The sequence below is a fragment of the Procambarus clarkii genome, chromosome 17 (assembly GCF_040958095.1).
Source record: "Procambarus clarkii isolate CNS0578487 chromosome 17, FALCON_Pclarkii_2.0, whole genome shotgun sequence".
Classification (NCBI taxonomy): Eukaryota; Metazoa; Arthropoda; class Malacostraca; order Decapoda; family Cambaridae; genus Procambarus; species Procambarus clarkii.
This window is the reverse complement of record NC_091166.1, coordinates 45,371,115-45,392,867: the sequence shown is the minus strand read 5'-3', so window position 1 is coordinate 45,392,867 and position 21,753 is coordinate 45,371,115.

Here is a 21,753-nt window from a genome sequence, read left to right as displayed (position 1 = left end):
ACTTTGTGCCTTTATCATATATTTCACATAACTTGACATACATCTCTTTACTTCCTAGCCTAACAGCAAGTCTTTCCAGTCAAATTCTTTAAAGAAATGTCTAAGTTCCCATAATGTCCTCTCCTGAAATGAGGTTTTTCAACTGCTTCTACCTTCAGTTTGTGCTTCGGAGAAGCTGTGGGATCCTTGTGAGGGCAATAATACTCCAGGTGGCAATTCTTTTGACCACGTTGTGGCACAGTCGACTAAGGCGCATCTGGGATCATCCCGGACGTAGGTTTGAACCCTCTTCACGGCCCTTGTGAATTTATTCATTTTACAGTTATCAAATTTAGGGTATCACAACAAATCACCCCTTTACCTCTGGACTCACTGGTTTCTCCTGGAATGAATTCACAACATACACATGGAAATTTATTCACAGAACGGTAAAAAATTGAACCAAACCACACTTCAACACGATATCAAAATCGTGACTAAAAGTGTGAATACCTCATACACAACCAGGGAATAAATTATAGTGGTCATGCAGACGTACTGTAACCGTCCCTTTCATGTGCGTTTCCTTGACTATGCTTCCCTTACCTGTACAGATGCTATGGGACAACGTCAAGTCGGATGTTGATGTTAAGTCAACAATAGAAACTGGAGCACAAACAATCACAGAGACAGTATTTGAGTACTCACATTAGACCAGCCTTCTCATTCAACCTCTCCTCATACATACAGAAATAAATACTTCAGTTGATCGAAGATCTGCTCAGCACTCTCCACATGTGGTTATAAAAAGACCACATGAAGTAAAATGGTACCAGGTGGTGGGTGGCATCTGGGTTCACTCGCACGGGATGTGTGGGTGGCACAGAAGAGGGGTGTAGCATCACAACGGCAAAATTTGTACAGTCCAACCGGGAGAGTGAGCGGCGCACGGTGTCACTGGCGGTGAAAGTGCGTGAGCTCACGGGATGAACACACGATTTAGGAGACATTAGGTGGTAACCACTTGTTAAAGGTATACAGGGGTGATGATGCAGTTTGGTGGGAATAACACTATGTCCACAGAAGTGTCTAATTCACTTAATTACTTCAGAAGAAATCACAAAACACTGGGAAAACTTTCCTCATTCCCTTCTAGTCAGCTATCGTAGCAATATGTTGACGGGTGACTATGGATGCTGCTGCTGATCACGAATCTTAACAATTCACATAGTGGTACACTCTCTTTCACTTATCTCAAATCCCAATTAATCTTCCACATTCGTTCCAATTGGATTCTGGCAGCAATTCACAGTAGCGGGAATCGGAACAGATTGATGAGATGAATATTAACGCTCTGTTAACGGAGATTGGTACTATTGGCTGATAGTACAATCCTTCATGTTCGAGCAGGGCGAGTCACAGGTACAGAATGGTGTTTGGGTGTCCCGGGCGTCATAACCTGGCGCCCTGCACACTGTCCCCTCTGTTCTTTGAAAGGAGCCAATCAGAGTGTAGGCTGATGGTGCCGCCATGAATCACGTATCTTCCCTGGGTCACGTTGTATCTTCTGACATCACTGGAGAGGCCTCTTGCTTACAAGATCGTTGGAAAAGGTCTTAACCTGTTGTAACACGGGATCGGGTTCCTCTCTCTACTTCTCTTCCTTCTCCCTCTACCCGTATTCTTACTTTTATTTCTAAACCAAGGGACTCCAAAACTTTTAACAAAGCCAACTCCACGCCACGTGGTCCTAAGACGATTGACCGACTTAGGATTCTACAACCAGTATGGCGTGACCTAGGCTCTGAGCAAAACCCTAGAGTCGCCTCTACGCTGCCACCACCAGACCAGTAACACAAGAGCAATGATCGAGGTCTGAATCGATCACGCTAATTAATCACCTAGGGGCTTGATCCCCACTCGATGACCGTGGAAACTTAAGTGTGAAATTAATTACACGGGAATGATTCGATGTTAGAATCGGCGCCCAATCCAACTCTACCTCGTGTGGACCACGTGACCAGGACAAGTTTACACATAAAACACATGGAAATAATGAAATGCAAAATATTAACTAATTTAATTTATTAAAAGAAAACTAAAACAAAATCTAAATATGTTCACTCCCTGTCACTTTAACACTCCCTACTTGACCTGAGTGGCAAATGAGAAGACTATCCCTATAATTAACAATAGCAACTATACCTTGGGCGACCAGCTCTAGGTGTTGGGCTGGTCTTGGGGAGAGGTAAGATGTTTGACCTCTCCCAGCTGCTCCCGTATTCACACTGATTTGTCCTCGTCTGGCCTAGCCCAGACTAGAACATTGTATCCTTCCGCCTAGTCAAAGTTTTACCAAGTTACTAGCCAGGTTTAAGTTATAACAATTAACCTCTGTTGTACTTAATTGATCCAGACTGGTTGAATTATTTTACTGAATTAAATTACAAACATCTAACGGCAGAGCTGTTCCCGATCACAAAAATGGTTATTAAAACTTTGAGAAATAGTAGACCTGTCAACCCCTGATGACCTATGACCGCCGGTCACTCCGCCTTATAAGTTAGATCTGATTCGTGACGTCACTGATGGTGACAAACTCAATAATTAGAATACTCTTGATATTGTATCCAGTACTATTATACAATACAATTTTAATGCAAAATGAATAAAGGCTAATTTTCTCTAAATTACTGAATACTATAGGATGGTTCATTATACGCAGCTATGAACAAAGCGTCGGTTATTTCCACCGCGTATTCCCCTGGGGGTCAGGTCACCATGCGGGCTCAGCTTCCCATTCTCTTTTGTCGATAAACCACTCTGGATAATTCTTACAACAGCCTAGTTTGTTACAACCCCCCCCGCACAAGCACTTAGTAAACCTTGTTAATTTGTTAAAAATCACGAGGTTTAGTATCCAAACCCACAATTCAACTCATGCCATAAACAAAAGCTAACCTAACTAATAAAATTTGACAAATATTTGAGTGTCCAACATCAACATGTTTAAATTCATAAATTTCTCAGCTGTCAACTGACAGCAATCCTCAAACATCAGGAAACATACATCCTATCCTTACTGACCTAGCTAAATAACATGGCCCTACTCTACCATCAAAGACTAGCTATTAAACTCTTGGCTCTTCACTAGCCAAGTCCATGTGTCCTCTAGAGCCGGCCACTCCGTGCTCAAACAAACATTAAAGTTATATCATCAGACTGAACTTTCAGTCATCCGGGAGCGTACTACGGAACTATCAGGTACACATCCGTGTACTAACCACTCCCCATCAATGTCAACCTTGACATGTTAAGGAACACACCTAACGTTTATTACATGTATCTAAAAATAAAAAAAAATTCCTATACTATATCACAGGTTTCAGCTGACTGTACAGCCAAGTGTTCTCACTCACTAGAAGTGTCAATGTTTATATTGGTCCGCCTCTCCTGTGTTCAAACATTCTGAAAAAAATAGCACAACATAATTTTCCATAACCGTTTGTTCTGGGCTGAGACAATTACACAGGGGCTTCGATTTTGATTACTGACCAATTTATAGAGTTAAATTTTCATATATTATACCAGAATTATTATTTTAAATCTGTTTTTCAACATTTAAAAAAAATAGTGATTCTAACTCTGTTTTTCAACATTTAAACAAGAGTGTCCAGATATTCTTTTACACAGATGTTCAGAGCCAACTTTGTTGTTTGTATCAATTGTTCATATTGAGTAATCGAGAAAAAAAAAAAATCGATGCTGCTGGATGCTGAATGTAGTCGCTGACGATGACAGTGTCGATCTTGCTTCTCTCCATGTGTAGACATCAATACCTGGTCCTCTTGTACTCCCATCCAGTACTCCTGAATGACGACAGAGTGTAGTAGAGCGGAGTGCCAAGTGACAGCTGTAGAATACTGTTACTTCGGCCATTAATCTTGCTCTCGACAGTCCACACGCCTTCATATCAATCACAGTTCACACGGCAGTCTTGATGTTAAACTTGACGGCGCAGATGACCACAGCAGAACAGAACTGGATGTACCAACAGTGTCTCTTAGCAGGAGTGGTGTCAGAAGGTCGTAGAGGCGGGTTGCTTGTTTGCAGAACAGGTGAATCTCGTCTTCCATCATTGCTCACGTCATCTCAGGCGTGTCTTGATGTCACCAGGTTACTAGGCCGTAAACACCAACTGTGTATACCCTCGTACCGCCGACTTTAGGCCAAAGGAGACAATTTTGCGACCTTCTATTGGCGAGTCCCGGTACTCTGTAGGGAAACCGTGCCTTCCACCTGTGACCGCCTTACTTCCGCTTTCTTGTTACTTCAGATGACGTAATCATTAATCTTCCGGCGAAATTCTTGAGTACTGCTACGTGCTTTCCATTTCTTGACCTCTCCTCCAACACTGCTGGAATGGCTGCAGTCTTGATGACGCAGCAGGTGGGTATTGGTGATCTCGAGACAGCTACCCCGGCGTTGTATGGCACCTCCGGTGACTGCTATAATGTGGACAGCTCGCTGGCCCTGACAACCTCGTTAGTGACGTGAGGCGTCGGCCGGGTGACTCTTGGACAGTCACTCATCCCCAAAGTAACTGATGTATGGGTTGCTGGGTCTGGTGGGGGGAGGGCTTTGTGTAACGTGCCTCCCCCCTCGGTCTTTACAGACAAGGGTTCACGTGTGGCTGGAACAACTGGGTCGGTGTACCAATCAGACCTGGGAATAGACAGACACAACACAGCGGAAGCATAGATATACTCTGGGTTTGGTGGAGGTGGAACCCAAGAGCACGGTAAAAGTTGCTACCTGAGTTAAGTATAGACATAGTACATCTCATTGCCTTTACAGGAAAATCTAATGAATACTAAATTATACTAACCAAGGAAGTTACTTTACTGTATAGCGCGAGATCTCGTCACCATAGGGTGGCGAGACTGCACCTGACTACTAATGAGCGATGACAGAGGGTCATCCTCATCCTCTGACTCGTCGGTGAAGCCATGAGTCAGCACTGCTGAGTCAGGAACTAGACCCGCTGAAGGCAGTTCTAATTCCTCTCTAGCATGATATTGTTTCAATTTATTTACATGAATTGTCCTTTCCACCTGGTCCTCGAACACTCCTTTTATAACAAGATTAACCGGCCCCGCCCTTTTAATTACTCTATATGGTCCTCGCCACCTCGGAGCTAGTTTCCTGCTCTGATTGGTGGGTGCAGCCTCATTCACTCTCAATACGAGGCTTCCTTCCGTCAACTCAAGAGGGCGCACTTTCTTGTCATAAAAATGAGCATACCGAGTCCGTGCCTTCTTGGACGCTTCAGCTGCAATATTCCATGCATTTCTCATTTTACCAAGGACCTCTGAAGGATAGTCCTCCCCGTATGCAACATTATGTCTGTTAAGCAGACCTGAGGGGAAATTGCATGAATTACCAGTAAACAAATGAAGTGGTTGGGTGTTAATTGATTGGTGGATGGCAGTATTCAAGGCGAACTGAACATAGGGTAGGTGTTCATCCCAGGTGTTTGCATCATGTTCAGCAAGGATTGCAAGCATATCCTTGACTGAACGATTAGTCCGTTCCGTCATTCCGTTTGCTTGTGGGTGGTAGGCCGTTGTAAAAGCCGAAGTTGTCTCTAAATCTTACAAACTTCTCTAAATATATTCCCATTGAATTCTTGACCCCGGTCAGAGACTAAAACTTTAGGAGGTCCGAATACAGTAACGAACCTACGCAAGAACGCAGATTTGTCATGTGGAAAACTCGTCTTGTAAAACAACAACAAAACTGTCATCAGAGGTGTCCGAGAACCAGCGGGAACGCTCGTTAATCAAGGGAAAGCTCGTCAGTCAAGACATAATTTCAGCGAGTGGCTTGTTCGTTACTCGAAATGCTCGTAACTGGAGCTGCTCATCATTCGAGGTTCCACTGTAATTATAATGGGTGTAATTCCTTTATCAAAATTGCCACAGTGGTCACCATGCTATTTCCTGACAGCTGGTGTCATCTACTGTCCAATGATACCCAACAATGTACCCCTACGGTACATATTAACTGAGTTAGCTTTGGTGCACTCTCTCTGTGCACTCATGTGAGAAAGCACAATGTGGTGTGCATTCACTACCACACATCTGTAAGCTAGCTGGTATTCCAGTCTCTCAAATAAAAAGTGTTAATTACTAAACGGAACCTCTGGAGATGGTATAAATCCATGATGAACATCATGGATTATGAGATATATAAAAGGGCATTCAATTCAGCTACCCAGGAAATCACATTAGCCAAAATAAACTACAAAAGAAAACTTGCTCAAAATATGAAGGAAGATTCAAAATCATTCTATGCTTACAAATAAGAAGTAAAACCAAAACAAAGGACTCTGTAGGACCCCTAAAAGACAAGTTATACTGGATGATAAAAAGGGCAGCAAACACACTGAATGAATACTTTACATCAGTGCTCATACTAGAAGGATTGAACGACATCCCATCACCCACACAAATGTTTGAAGGAGGTGAAGAGAATGAATTAAGTGATATACCCATTACATGCAACACAATTAGGAAGAGCATTGACAAACTAAAAGACTTAAAAGTCCCTGGTGTCGATGGATTTCAATCTAAAGTCATAAAGGAACTGGCAAGTGCACTATGCATACCACTGAAACTCCTTTTCAGAAAATCCCTGGACCAAGGGATAATTTCCCTGGATTGGAAATATGCAAATGTTACCCCTATTTTCAAAAAAGACAGAAAGAGTTCGGCAGAAAACTACCGTCCGATCAGCTTGATATCACACATCTGCAAGCTCATGGAGAGAATCCTAAGGGAGGTAATCATACAACATCTCACAGAGAACAATCTTATAAAATCAGTGCAACATGGGTTTGTTAAAAATAGATCCTGCCTTACTAACCTGCTCACATTTGTGGAAATGGTAACCAGCTATCCAAACAAAGGACTTCCAGTAGATGTAGCTAACATGGACTTTGCTAAATCTTTGACTAGGTACCACATGAGAGACTGGCAAGGTAATTACTGGCACATGGAATAATGGGAGAATACTGGAATGGATAAAACAATGGTCAAAACATAGAAAACAAAGGGTCGTGCTAATGGGAATGAATCTGACTGGGAAGATGTGCTAAGTGGGGTGCCACAGGGGTCTATTTGGAGGCCAAACCCATTTTGTCATATACTGTACATCAATGACATGGAGGGGAATATTACAAACCACATCATCAAATTTGCAGATGACACTAAGATCTATGGTAAAGTTGAAGTGAAAGTGATATTGAGACCATACAAAGAGATACATGAACTCCTCAAATGGTCAGATGACTGGCAAATGCTTTTTAATGTTGATAAATGCAAGACCTTACATGTGGGGCATAACAATGTCACAACTACCAAATTGACAGCACCCCCTTACAACATTGGTGTCTTTATTCCAATAATCTTGGATGATGTGTTTAAATGAATGTTTCATACATTGGGCAAGACATGCATTTCAGGTTCAGTGGTGTCTTTCTAATGCTGCATACATGAATATTTGATGTGTGTGGGAACCGACCTGTGAGATTTATATTTATATGAATTTATATTTACGTTAATTTATATATTTCGATAGCAATTTGTATGATGTTAAGTGGACTGTATTTCTGCAATAATCTCACAATCGATCCTTACACATTAGGGGGGGTTTATATTAAATTTATATATATGCAGCCAATCAAACTACAATATTAACTATATATATTAGTATACATTGAGGAGGTTCCTTATCTTATTGTACAGCAGGCTCAGTCCACCAGGTATAACTAGGATGTAGACACCAAATTATCCTCGTTTGAGGCTAGCTTCCATCACCCTGATAACTGATATACCAAGTCTTCTTGCTTCCTCTTGTTCCTGTCAAAGGGGAATCCTAATATATGACAGCTATATCAGAGAAAACACTGTATAATAGATAAGATAAGGACCAAGACTTAATTACCTTTATTGAGTCGATCATTTGTGTTCTAACCGGCTCGCCCTATATCTACTAACATTAATGGCCAGAAATGATTAGATAAACGGGTTTCGGAAAGACACTCTCCCTGTGGTTGTTCACAGCGTGTTGATGATGGCAGAACACTACTCTGATCTCCATAACACTTCATCCAAGAGAAATTATAGGAGCTGAATTTGCTCCACGACTCTGGTCTAACAAACAATGGCTGACCACTTCCTCACGACTGACGCTACTGGCTATCCTTGTCCAATGTCAATAAGTGATAGAAGGGTCACCATTTACTTTATTTTGATACTGATAATTAATACTGAAGTTAATTTATATGTAATGTTTTTTATGATGGTCAATGAGGGTCAATGATATCCCGTTCTCTATTGACGAAAAATTCCACTACAAGCTACATTTTCTATGGGTAACTTGTTTATACAACAGCAGCAATATTATCTGCCTGTTGAATTGATATTATTAAATGGTGTCGGGTTTTCCGACAATATGCCCTCTTTTCAATAAATTTGGCCTGCATTTCTGTTCTTTTCCAGAATGACATGGTCCATGAGCATCTCATTAAAATATTCTGTAAAATAATCACTTTCACAGATATCTTCACACATATATGAGAAAATGTCTAACACCTACATCTGTATCATCAAATGTAGATATTTGTGGAACAAAGTCATCACCATCATCCCACAGGAGTACACTAATGCTGTTTGTGGCACCACCACCACCACCAACCCCACCATGAGCATGAATCCAACCTCCAACAAAATTATGTTGGCTGATTAAGCTTGTCTAATATACACAGTATACACAGGACAGGCACAAAGAATTGGATTTGACACTGATTTTCCGTCAGTTTCCCATGCAACATCACACAGTGTCATTTTGCAGGGAGAGATGCTGATACAGCAGGACCTCTGCATAGTGACACCAGGGGAAACCCACTAACACTAGTAAGGGGAGCGAGTGTAACTAGCAGAGTCTTATGTCAGGAATGAGCTGGTTAGGGATTTAAACCCAAAACAGGGCTCTGGTTGTTGCACTATAATGTTACTTGCATACAGGCAGACAGAGTCCCAAATCACTCCATGATAAAACAACAGCTGACCTTGGCAGCCACACTCCCACTACTTTTGGTCAACCAGCAATGGACACTGGAGTGCTTGAAATTTACCTAGGTGATCACCCTGTATGCATCTTGATCTTGGAGAGGGGTTCAGATTCACTTATTAAGGGTTGCGGCTCCAAAACTGGCCTCGTTGTCTTGTGTACACACCCTACTCGAGCCGCCATGACTCTCCACTCTCTCCTTGTTTGGAATGACTTCAGCCTACCTGGTGACCACCGAACTAACCTTTTTGACATTTGTTCTGTTTTTAATTTTTTTTTATTTTTTTTTTTATTTTCATTTTTTTATTTAAGAAACATGGAGCAGCCTACCTGCTGAACACCGAGCGAACCTTTTTGACATTTGTTGTATTTTAAAAAAAATATTTTTTTTTCTACAAAAAAGTCATTGCTTTGCAACATCTCAGCAGTCACCCCTTTATGTCCCAGCATCATTAGCATCTTTAACCCTTAACATGCTCGGGGTCTAATATCCTGCCATCCGCACAGGCGCATGTCATTTTGAAAAAAAAAAAATTTTTTTTTTTTGCTAATCTGTTAAGTTCTGTTCACTGATCACGGGAAAAATAAAAAAAAATTCTATTGTACTTACTTTTGTTGCAATAGAGCCGAGAAGCACAGTGATGAGAACATAAAGGTATAGTGCTCCTGAAAAATAGGTGAGATAACAGGAAAGTGCTAAGGGAAGTGAAAAATCGGATGAGAAAAAGTTGCCCTAGTGTTTACAGTGCAGAGAAGAACATTCAAGATGGCCACTGGCAAGGGGAAAAACAAAACAGAGCTTGATTTTGAGGGATTCAATGAAGAAAGCATTGATATTAGTAGTCTACATAACAAGTTGGTAAATTTAGATACTATAGTGAACTCTCATGTAGAAATAATTAGTAAATTGAAAGAAAGTAATGACCATTTGAATAGCAAAGTTTTATGTCTTGAGGGTTTAGTGAAAGACTTGCGCAAGGATAAGAATCAATTGGAAACAAATTGCAAAGCCATGGAAGAAGAAAATAAACTCTTAAAAATAGCTTTGGAAGAAGTTAAAGTAAATTTAAACATAAATGACTACAATAGGTTAGGCAAGGAAATTCAACAGGAGAAACAGCTTTTGTCAGCACAGATGGAGGAAGTTACACAGGGAATAGAACAGTGCAAGAAAGATATGCAACTCACTTATGCACAAGTGGCCAAGGAGAAGGAAAAAATAGAAGAAGCAGTAAAGGAAGTCAAACACTGCAGCAACCAAGATAAAACAAACATTAGGCTAGAAGTGAGGAAAGAATTGGCATCTAACCCGAAGTTGGTGCAAAACACAGTTAATCGGAGTAAGTCCCTGATCATTTTTGGCTGCAAAGAAAAGGCGATAACATCTAGGTCAGAAAGAGCTGTAGAAGAAGCTAAAGTAGTAGATAAAATTGTTGGCCTCGTGGAAGGTCTTACAAACAGAGAGAATGTGTGCGACTACAGGAGAATAGGCAGGTACGTAAAAGGGAAAGATCGACCTTTGAGGATCACCCTAAACGGTGCCAAACAGATGGAAGAAGTACTAAGGAATGCTAGAAAATTGCAAAGGGATGAGGATGGGAAAGGGTGGTCGTTAAGACGAGATCTTTCAACAGAAGATAGAGAGAAGCTGAAACTGAACCTCGCCGAGGCAAAACATTTAAATGAGAGCAGGAATGAAGAAGAAATAAATTCTTTTTTCTACAAAGTGATAGGGGTAGGCAAACCAGTAAAGTGGTACATAAAGGCAAACCAACAAAATCAATAGAGAGAGGGGGAGTGAAGAATAAGGAGAGGGGGATCAAGTTCCTGAAGATTGCATACACCAACATAGATGGAGTAAGATCGAAGATACTGGAGTTAAGTGATGTAATACAGCTGCAGACACCAGACATTGTTGCACTCACGGAGACAAAACTTGAAGATGTAATTTTAAATGAGGTCATATTCCCAAGGGGCTACTCAATTTGGAGACGGGACAGAAAAATTAGGAAAGGCGGTGGCGTTGCTGTGCTGGTAAAAGAACACCTAAAGGTGAAGGAAATAATGACTGCCAATCCACAAGAAGTTGACATAATAGCACTAGAGATCTGCTATGAGGATGATAAACTAATGATGATAAATGCATATAGTCCACCGCCAAGCAGCACATGGTCAAAGGAGGAGCTAGATAGTAAACGTGAAGGTCTTATAACAATAATGAGAGAGATTATAGCGAGAGCGGATAACGATAGATCACGACTGTTGATAGTCGGTGACTTCAACTTGAAATCCATAGACTGGGAAGCATATGAAGCTAAAACAGAAGATTTTTGGACCTGTAAATTTGTAGACCTCATCCTGGAAACATTCTTGTATCAACATGTTAAACAAGCTACGAGGATGAGGGAAGGGGACGTTCCCTCCATGCTAGATTTGATATTTACCAGGAAGGAGGAAGAGATATTTGACATTCAGTACCTTCCTCCCTTGAGTAAAAGTGACCATGTCTTTTTGGGAATAAAGTATGCAATGCGTTATAAGCTGGAAGAAAATAAGGAGGTTGAAGCAGTTGAAAAACCAGACTTCAGGAGAGGACATTATGGTGACCTTAGAAATTTTTTTAGTGAGTATAATTGGACAGACTTGATGCTAGGCAAGGAAGTGAATGAGATGTATGGCAAGTTTTGTGAAATATATGATAAAGGCACAAAAAAATTTATACCAAAACAGAGATGCAGAACTAGGAAACAGGATTGGTTCAATAAAAATTGCGAGAGGGCTAGAGACCGAAAGACACAAAAATGGAATCAATACAGGAAGAGGCCGAACCCCCAAACATACCAGCGATACAAAGATGCGAGAAACAACTACACGGCAGTGAGGAGAGAGGCAGAAAGAAATTTTGAAAAAGGGATTGCGGACAAATGTAAAACAGAACCAGGTCTATTCTATAAATTCATAAACAACAAATTGCAGGTAAAGGATAATATTCAGAGGTTGAAAATGGGAAATAGATTCACGGAAGATGAAAAGGAAATGTGTGAAACACTAAACGAAAAGTTCCAAAGTGTGTTTGTACAAAATGAAATCTTTAGGGAACCAGATACAATAAGAATTCCAGAGAACAACATAGAACACATAGAGGTGTCTAGAGACGAAGTGGAAAAAATGCTCAAGGAGCTCGGTAAGAACAAAGCAGCTGGCCCAGATGGCGTTTAACCATGGGTTCTGAGAGAATGTGCATCTGAGCTCAGCATTCCACTTCACCTGATCTTTCAGGCATCCCTGTGTACAGGAATCGTAGCAGACGGGTGGAAACAGGCTAACATAGTTCCAATCTACAAAAGTGGCAGCAGGGAAGACCCCTCAATTATAGACCTGTATCATTGACAAGTGTAATAGTGAAAGTATTGGAAAAACTAATCAAAACTAAATGGGTAGAACACCTAGAGAGAAATGATATAATATCAGACAGACAGTATGGTTTTCGATCTGGAAGATCCTGTGTATCGAATTTACTCAGTTTCTATGATCGAGCCTCAGAGATATTACAGGAAAGAGATGGTTGGGTTGACTGCATCTATCTGGACCTAAAAAAGGCTTTCGACAGAGTTCCACATAAGAGGTTGTTCTGGAAACTGGAAAATATTGGAGGGGTGACAGGTAAGCTTCTATCATGGATGAAAAATTTTCTGACTGATAGAAAAATGAGGGCAGTAATCAGAGGCAATGTATCGGAATGGAGAAATGTCACAAGTGGAGTACCACAGGGTTCAGTTCTTGCACCAGTGATGTTTATTGTGTACATAAATGATCTACCAGTTGGTATACAGAATTATATGAACATGTTTGCTGATGATGCTAAGATAATAGGAAGGATAAGAAATTTAGATGACTGTCATGCCCTTCAAGAAGACCTGGACAAAATAAGTATATGGAGCACCACTTGGCAAATGGAATTTAATGTTAATAAATGTCATGTTATGGAATGTGGAATAGGAGAACATAGACCCCACACAACCTATATATTATGTGAGAAATCTTTAAAGAATTCAGATAAAGAAAGAGATCTAGGAGTGGTTCTAGATAGAAAACTATCACCTGAGGACCACATAAAGAATATTGTGCAAGGAGCCTATGCTATGCTTTCTAACTTCAGAATTGCATTTAAATACATGGATGGCGATATACTAAAGAAATTGTTCATGACTTTTGTTAGGCCAAAGCTAGAATATGCAGCTGTTGTGTGGTGCCCATATCTTAAGAAGCACATCAACAAACTGGAAAAGGTGCAAAGACATGCTACTAAGTGGCTCCCAGAACTGAAGGGCAAGAGCTACGAGGAGAGGTTAGAAGCATTAAATATGCCAAAACTAGAAGACAGAAGAAAAAGAGGTGATATGATCACTACATACAAAATAGTAACAGGAATTGATAAAATCGACAGGGAAGACTTTCTGAGACCTGGAATTTCAAGAACAAGAGGTCATAGATTTAAACTAGCTAAACACAGATGCCGAAGAAATATAAGAAAATTCACCTTCGCAAATAGAGTGGTAGACGGTTGGAACAAGTTAAGTGAGAAGGTGGTGGAGGCCAAGACCGTCAGTAGTTTCAAAGCGTTATATGACAAAGAGTGCTGGGAAGACGGGACACCACGAGCGTAGCTCTCATCCTGTAACTACACTTAGGTAATTACAATCTGCATGTTCGCTCATGCAGTACACGCCCGGGAGGTGTTGCGCGCGGTCCTCAAACAGCCAGAGTTGCCACAAATATATTTTCGCGCTATTTATTTACAATGTCTAAGCACATTTTATCTAATTTTTTTTCACTAATTGTGTTTCAAATACTGTTTGAACATATTTTGTATCAATAATTGTTGCATATTTGAGTATACACAGGCGCACACAAATGTTTTCAATTACGGCAATATAATATGTCATTACAGTCTATTATATTGTATGTTCTGCTTATATTTGTATATATTTACACACACGCACACGCTATCTGCTTATATGTTTACATATTTACACACTCGCACACGCTATACACACTTTGAAGCACACTTAGAAGATTTCTAGACTGTGGTAGTCATTGAAGCAGTCGACAGCACATAATGGGATACCACACGTTTCACACCATGTTTGCACAAGCTTCCGTTTCTTGTCTCTACGTGTCGTTGTTTTACACACCAAGCAATCACGTTGGGCTATTGCACGCTTCACACCAGGTGGCAAATACTTAAGTTTGTGTGCTAGGAAGCCTTCAGTGTGAGCGAGGCGTGGAGTACCAGCATGCTGCTACAGTGGGTTTATGATGGGCCGCTGAATACCTGGGACATCTTTTGCAAACTTTCCTAATAACTGTATTGCAGCATCAAATACAAAGTCACGGAAAGTGGGCTTACGTCCAGTTCTCACAAGGTACATGTTGAAACAGTTCAGCATGCTTATGTCCACAAGATGGAAGAACACTTTTTTCGTCCACCTACATGTCTTCCGCACACACTCTGCAGTGCCAATCATCATGTCTGATTTATCAATCAACCGCATGTTGATATTATAGTCTAAAACACAGTCTGGCTTATATAGTGGTGCGTTTGTTTTATGGCTCACTTTCCCACTGTTCACCATTGTTCCATCATGAATTGTTGTCAACAAGTTCACCTCTCTTTTTGTCTTTCCACCGAACTGACAGAATGTTATCACTTTTCCTTCTCTGACTGCAATGTCGTTGTCAAACACAGGCATTTCCCTTCGTTGTGGCTTTACTGTACCAACCAATCCGGTTCTATTTTCTAGCAAGAACCGAGCTAGCAAGGGACTTGTATAGTAATTATCTGTGTATAAAATGTGTCCCTTGTTCATCCACGGAGCCATGATGGTCTTCACTACACTCCCCGAGAATCCATGTTCGGCGTTACCGGGAATGTCTACATCACTAGCCGAGTACAGAATCATGTGTAACACGTATCCTGTCTCACAATCACAAAGAACAAAAAAATTCAGGCCAAATCGGTTTCGTTTTGAGGGAATGTACTGTTTGAATGGAACACGTCCCTTGAAAAGTATGAGAGATTCATCAACCACCAGCTTCTGTGCTGGTACGTAAAAATCTCTGAATTTTCCAATAACATCGTTCATGTAGTGCCTCACTCGCCACAGTCTATCATCAGGTGTTCGGTCCTGAACACTTCCAAAATGTAGACACCTGAGGAGTATCTGAAACCTGTCTCGTGACATATATTTCCCGAATAAAGGTGTTGGTATTGTCTTGTCCTTGCTCCAATAGTCATTTATTGCATGTTTGTGACAGTGCTTCATCAACAAACAGAGTGCCAAAAACACATACATTTCCGCCACTGTGGTATTTTTCCAACGCTGCAGTCGTGAAAATTCTGTGATTTCCCTCTCAATCAGGTAAGCAGCATGCAGGTTCGTTTGGTGTACAATGTATTCCATGAGTGGTTCATCATAGAATGCTGTAAAATATTCCATCTCAGCCATGTCCTCACCTTGATTAGGGAAAAGGTTTGTAATCCCTACATCATTATCGTCAAAGTGAGGAATATTAGGAATAAAATCGTCACCATCACTCCACTCAAGTACACCAGGCGTCCTGCGAGATGCAGAGGAAAGACGGCGAGGAAGCGATGCATACCGGCGACCAGGAGCTGAATACCGTCTGCGAGAAGCACGGCGGCTACGTGCACGTGAGGTGGGTGCACGTGAGGTGGGTGCACGTGAGGTGGATGCACGTGAACACGAGGGTCTTGGTCCCTCATGTGGTGCCATGCGGTGGCGCTTGGCCGGGCGAGATGCTGCTGACGCGACAATTTCTCGCCCAGTTACACCACTGGTACCAGCCACAGGCTCAATAAAACTTTGATCTGAGTCACTAAACCCAGAAAAGGAGTCACCTCCCTCTGACTCGTCACCCTCAAACAGAAAATATCCACAGGAACTGTGAGGTCGTGGTAGAATTGGGGTAGAAACTGGGCGAGGAGGCATCGGTGAGCATATAGGCCTCGCCATGGCATGGCGGTCATTCTCACTTTCACTGCTGCTGCTACTATCACCCGACAACTGTGTATAATCCTCATCGTTGTCTGAATCGTCAAACACACTTTCTTCACCTTCAGAGAATAATTCGTGGGGTATTTGCTCTGGGGTGAGGGACTTAGTGGTGCGTGCCCGTGAGGCGTTTGACCGTGCGCTCGCCATGGTGACTCTCGCTAAACTGAGGCCTCCCATGCCTTCGGATCGTGAGCGGGAATTTTTTTCAAAATGGCCGCTGTTTACTAGAGCCCCTGGGCAGCGTATGGGACCCCCAGCTACACCGCGGGCCATTCAAATCGTGCGCGGTACCCATACACTTCATATGAAGTGAAGCGCAGTTGACTGGTAAAACGATTTACACTTCATATGAAGTGATGCGCACTTTAAGGGTTAAACAAAAACAACATAATTTATTTGTATTGTCGGAGGCATTTGAGAATGTGCAAGAAGCAGCGCGACCCCACCATGTGGTGTCATCGTTATTCAAACGAGCGGTCACCATATGAGACGAATTGTCGGCGATCTGTCAGTCGTTACCCAAAATGTTCGCCATTTGAGGCGATCGTTATTCGAGGTACTACTGTATATATTATCTGATACTCCTTCAAAGGATACCTGATCAACCAGGCTGTGATTCTTATGTCAGGCTGCAAGCAACTGCATCGCACAGCCTGGTTGATCAAACCACCAACTAGGAGGGCTTGTCAGAGACTGGGCCGTGGGAACACTGATCCCAAAAATCGTCAACAGGTAGGCACCTCGTCTCCTTTCCAGGAAATACATTTTGAGAGCTTTGAAAAGGTCCCAATAATTTAGGTGCTTTATCGTGTTTTGCCATATATGTTCTCTGTATTTCCTCTTTTCAGAAATCTCTCCTGCTATGATAGGGTAAGTGAGTAATGAGTAGTACTCAAGGTGGGACAACACCAGTGATTTCAATAATACAGTATTAAAATTGTGGTTGGATCCCTGGATTTGAATGTTCTCATAATCCATCCAATCATTTTTCTGGCTGACACTTTATTTGCTTGGTTATGGTCAATAAACTTTGGGTCATCAGGTATCATAATTTCCAGATCCTTTACATGTTTTTTCTTCTATTATTTGATCTGATTGTGCCTCGTTTCCTGTACAGTATTTCATTTTTCATTTCGTGTTTAGTTTGTATATTTGGGTTGTAGTGTTAATTATATTATTACTATAATAATAATTATTATAGTAATTGTTGTAATTAATAATTAATACTCTTCCTTCTGCTGGGTCATGAAGGAAATCGGCCTCGGGTGAAAAGAGGCTGTGACGATCTCCATTTCGAACCGTAGGTGAGGGGCTCAGACATCCACCTACAGGGGCTCGTGCGGCCCGAGCTCTGCTTCAGGAGGCTGGGGTGATTCTTGCCCATGCTGTGGTAGTTCTTCTCTGGCCCCGACCATGGCAGTCTCTGGGTTTGGAGTCCCTATGCCTTCTTTTACCAACTTCGAAGTAAACTCCGGAGCTGGAGCCCCTAGGGCAGTTTGTTGGTACCTTCAACCTCATTCTGACAGTTACTGTGATTGCGCTGAAACTAATCGTATTGGCATTTGCCTTTCCATTGGAGACTTTTGGCGCTGTGGAGGGGGGGGGGAGCTGCTGCATAGGTGACAGCTTCTCCCCCTCATATCAACCTACCCTGGCTTTATGCTCTGGAGAGGCCACTCCAGGCTGACAACCAGAGTGCAAATCCATAGTCTCCTGTGACTGATGGATGCCTGCTACAGTGTTAAGACAGGTATTCTGTTAAAGGGATTTTCTGGTGTTTAAGGTTCTTTTAATTGTGTCATTGAGGAAAGTTGTATTATTACCCAAGTGTAGTTACAGGATGACAGCTACGCTCATGGTGTCCCATCTTCCTAGCACTCTTTGTCAAATAATGCTTTGAAACTATTGATGGTTTTGGCCTCCACCACTTTCTCGCTTAACTTGTTCTAACTGTCAACCACTCTGCTTGTGAAAGTGAATTTTCTTATATTTCTTTGTTTAGTAGTTTTGTTTAGTTAGTTTAAATCTATGACCTCTTGTTCTTGAAGTTCCAGGTCTCAGGAATTCTACCCTATCAATTTTGTTGATTCCTTTTACTATTTTGTATGTATGATCATATTGCCTCTTTTTCTTCTATCTTCTAATTTTGGCAGAGTTAATGCCTCTAACCTCTTCTCATAGTTCTTGTCTTTCAGTTTTGCTAACTCTTTAGTTGCATGTCTTTGCTCCTTCTCCAGTTTGTTGATGTGCTTCTTAAGATATGGGCACCATACAATCACTGCATATTCCAGCTTTGATCTCACAAAAGTCTTGAACAATTTCTTTAGTATTTCACTATCCATGTATTTAAAAGCATTTCTGAAATTGGAAAATGTAGCATAGGCTCCTCACACAATGTAGTTTATGTGGTCCTCAGGTGATAGTTTTTTTTTTATCTAGAACACCCTCTGGACACACAGAGATCTCACTAACGTGATGCATCACGTTAGTGGGATCTCTGTGTGAACTGTGTGAACAAATATGGATTTGTTCACCCTCTAGATATCTTTCTTTATCAGAATGTTTTAAAGCTTTTGTTACATAATTTGTAGGTTGTGTGTGGTCTGTTTTCCTCTATTCCACATTTCATAACATGGTATTTCTGGGGGAGCCCCGTCGGCTCCCCGGAGCTATCCCAGGCTGATATGCTAATGTCAGACTTTGGCATCAGTCATGTGTATGGAGTTCTTAGGCCTACCGGGGACCACGGCCAGAACCGGGCCCCCTCAGAGAGGCAAGGGGAGCAATGGCCTATAGAAGCCCCCGTGTAGTTGGAAGCATTCTATGTCTGCCATCGACCGGAACAGGCACCCAGAAAGGTAAGCGCCCCAAAACAAACCCCTATTCTGGTTAAAATTGCTACCTAATACCGAACTAGTGGATAGAACTCCCCAACCGAAAACAAGCAAATTAGTGTGACGTCACACACTGCCGCGCCGCTGTCTGCGCAGCTCCCCCCTCCCCGGAGGGGAAGGGGAGCCCCAGACCCCCCGCGCCGGCTACCCACACCTCAGTTCTTGAGGCTGATGCTATAGGCGATGGTCGTGTGCTCTGGCTCCGGTGTCGCTACTGCACTGTGCTTTGAGTGTGTGTGTTAGTTTTGGGGGTGCATCATGTTTTGTGTCTCGGTTGCGGCGCTTCGCCGTTATTTGCGCGCCACAGCTTCTGTGTCCGGGGACGCGCTGTGGGTTGATCCGGTTTCCCTTCTTCCCTGTTCGCGGGTTCGGGTCTCTCAGGTCGTCCGCAGGGTTATTAGGTCTAGCCAGCCTGCGGTCTATCCCCGTGCCCATGACGTTCGTAAGTTCGCGGCTCTTGCTGCCGTCTTTGGGAATATGTCTTGGTCTGATATTCGGGCGCGGGGATTTTGGCGGTCGAACAGGGTCCTGGCTGCTCGTTACCTTGTGAATGTCCCTGGCCCTCGTCGGGCCTGTGTTGCTTTGGGTCGGCGGTTGCAGCCAGTTGTCTCGGCTTCGAGTTGAGGGGTGAGCGACGACCGCCTCCCGGGTAAGTCCCTCTTTTTCTGTCTGTGGGTAGTTAGCTCCGGGGAGCCGACGGGGCTCCCCCCAGAAAACCAGCGTTGAATGTAATGAAACGCCATTTTCTGGGCGAGTCCCGGAGGCTCCCCGGCATCCCTCCCTCCCTCCGGTCGGCGGTTTTTTCGCGTTTTTGACATCCAGCCTCAAGAACTGAGGTGTGGGTAGCCGGCGCGGGGGGTCTGGGGCTCCCCCTTCCCCCTCCCGGGGAGGGGGGAGCTGCGCAGACAGCGGCGCGGCAGTGTGTGACGTCACACTAATTTGCTCGTTTTCGGTTGGGGAGTTCTATCCACTAGTTCGGTATTAGGTAGCAATTTTAACCAGAATAGGGGTTTGTTTTGGGGCGCTTACCTTTCTGGGTGCCTGTTCCGGTCGATGGCAGACATAGAATGCTTCCAACTACACGGGGGCTTCTATAGGCCATTGCTCCCCTTGCCTCTCTGAGGGGGCCCGGTTCTGGCCGTGGTCCCCGGTAGGCCTAAGAACTCCATACACATGACTGATGCCAAAGTCTGACATTAGCATATCAGCCTGGGATAGCTCCGGGGAGCCTCCGGGACTCACCCAGAAAATGGCGTTTCATTACATTCAACGCTGGTTTTATTCACATTAAATTCCATTTGCCAAGTGGTGCTTCATACACTTATTTTATCTAGTTCTTCTTGAAGGGCATGCCAGTCATCTACATTATTTATCTTCCCTAGTACAGTGGCACTTCAATTAACGAGTTTAATCCGACCGGCACCGAGCTCATCATGTGGAAAACTCGTCTTGTGAAACAACAACAAAACTGTCATCTGAGGTCTCCGAGAACCAGCAGGAATGCTCGTTAATCGAGGGAAAGCTCATCAGTTGAGACATATTTTCTGCGAGTGGCTTGCTCGTTACTCGAAATGCTCGTAACTGGAGCTGCTCTTCACTCTAGGTTCCACTGTATCTTAGCATCATCAGCAAATATGTTCATATAATTCTGTATTCCTTCTGGAGGTCATTTATATGGACAATGAACATTACCTGTGCAAGAACTGAACCCGGTAGACCACTCTTGACATTTCTCCAGTTAAATACATTGCCTCTGATTACTGCCCTTATTTTTCTGTCAGTTAATGTTAGAAGCCTCCCTGTCACTCTTCCAGTATGTTCCAGTTTCCAGAACAACCTCTTATGTGGAACTCTGTCAAAAGCCTTTTTATTTTTTTTAAGTCCAGATAGATGCAATCAACCCAACCATCTCTTTCCTGTAAAATCGATGTGGCTCTATTATAGAAACTAAGTAAATTCGCTACTCAGGATCTTCCAGATTGAAAATCATACTGTCTGTCTGTCATTATATAATTTTTCTCCAGGTGTTCTACCCATTTTCTACCCAGGTGTTCTAATATTTTGACTATTACACTTGTCAATGATTCAGGTATAAAATTAAAGAGATCTTCCCTGCTGCACTTTTGTAGATTGGAACTAAGTTAGCATTTTTCCACACATATGCTATGACTCCTATGTACATGGATTCCTAAAAAATTAATTGAAGTGGAATTCTGAGCTTAGGTATGCATTCTCTTAGAAACCAAGGTGAAACTCCATCTGGGCCAATTGCTTTGTTCTTACTTTGCTCCTTGAGCAATTTTTTCACTTCGTCTCTAGACACCTCTCTGTGCTCTGTTGTTCTTTGGAAGTATTGTGTCTGTACACAATTAAATCACATTAACGTGATGTAAGAATGAGAAAATCAGTAAGAGCCATGAGGAGGATTCAAACCTGCTCACTTGGTACTCCCAAGCTAACTCCCTAGACCACCATGTCACAACATGGTCAAAATCAATGCAGCCTGGGATTCCACTGAACTCCCAAGAATTCCTGAGGCACTACAGTTGAAGCTCAATCAGTAATTTTTTCTTACTGAGTCTGGTTTTCTGAAGCTTTCATTTTGCACACACTTTGGAACTGTTTGTTTAACCACCGTACTGTGCCGAGTTTATTGTGAATTCCCC